Below are 1,632 nucleotides of genomic sequence, written 5' to 3'. Positions count from 1 at the left end.
CTACACCAGCCATTTAAAAAAGGCTTTTTTGACTTTTAAAATTTTTTTACTAAGAATTTTACTTAGAACACCTGGCTAAGAATAGATTGAAATTATTACCGTCCATGGTTTGTTTACATAGTTTGTAAACATATCATTATTGAAATTATTACCGTCCATGGTTTGTTTACATAGTTTGTAAACATATCATTATCACACACTTTCAAGATGATCAGATACCCTTAGACTCTAAAAAAGGTGTTACTCTTTTCTATAAACAGTCAGTATGATTTAATTGATGCCTAAATTATCCTGCCAGATACTATATTTCATACTTATACATAAACATTGGTATCCTAGGCATTAGTAAGTTGAAATGATCTGGTTTGGGCCATTTTGAGTCAAACAGTCCCCTGGTTTACTATACCAGGAATGACAAATTGAAGAGGAATGGCATCACATTCATCAGAAAAAGAACATTTCAAGATCTGTCTTGAATTACAACGCTGTCTGATAGGATAATATCCATATGCCTACAAGGAAGATCGCAAAGCCATTTGAACTGCAAGATCAGCGATTCAGGCTCACCAGCTGCTCCTCAGTAACCCTATACAGAGTCACTATGGGTCAGAACTGACTCAACGGCACTTAACAACAACACAAGGAAGACCAGTTAATACAACTATTATGCAAACTCAAGCACCAACCATGAAAGTCAGTGATGATGAAAGTGAAGGCTTCTACCAATTTCTTCAGTCTGAAATTGATCAAACATACAGTCAAGATGTATTGATAATTATTGGTGATTAGAATGCAAAGGTTAGAAACTAAGAGGAAGGATCAGTAGTTGGAAAATACGACCTTATTGACAATAAGGATGCTGGAGACTGCATGAGAGAATTCTGCAAGACCAGTGACTTCTTCACAAATACCTTCTTTAAACAACATAAAAGACAACTATACACATGGACCTCACCAGATCCTGATGATCTACATGGAATGCAAACCTGATGATCTACAGAAATCAAATTGAGTACATCTGCGGAAAGAGACAGAGGTAAAGCTCCATATCATCAGCCAAAACAAGGTCGGGCAGACTGTGGAACAGACCATCAATTACTCACATGCAAGTTCAGGCTGAAGTTGAAGAAAATTAAAACAAGTCCACGAGAGCCAAAATATTACCTTGAAAATATCCCACCTGAATTTAAAGATCATCTCAAAAACAGATTACAGCTGATTACTACAAAAACAAGCAAGTTGATCACCCAGGAGACATCAAGGCAAGTGGTCAGGTCCCCTCAGAGCAAACCCCCTTCCAAGACTAAGACTCAATGGGAATACACGAGCAAGCATGTGGTCTGATTGGTGACCACATTCATCACCGATAAGGGGAAATGAAGGAAAAACAGCAATGCGAGCTAAGCCCTACAATGTTCAATAGACTCCTGTGAACCCCAGGTGGAGACCTGGTTGGCCAGCAGTGTTGCAAGACCTGGGGATTCTTGGGCTCAGAGTAGTGACATAGCCACAGAGGACTAGAGTGGAGAGTGAAGTGTCCAGCTGATAAGAAGAAAGGGCATATGCACAAGAACACCCACACTTGCAGATAATACCCACTTGACCTGGCTTCAATGACTGGATGATCAGAGC

Source organism: Chrysochloris asiatica, unplaced genomic scaffold, assembly GCF_000296735.1.
Source record: "Chrysochloris asiatica unplaced genomic scaffold, ChrAsi1.0 scaffold00004, whole genome shotgun sequence".
Lineage (NCBI taxonomy): Eukaryota > Metazoa > Chordata > Mammalia > Afrosoricida > Chrysochloridae > Chrysochloris > Chrysochloris asiatica.
Note: the sequence above shows the minus strand (reverse complement) of the source record.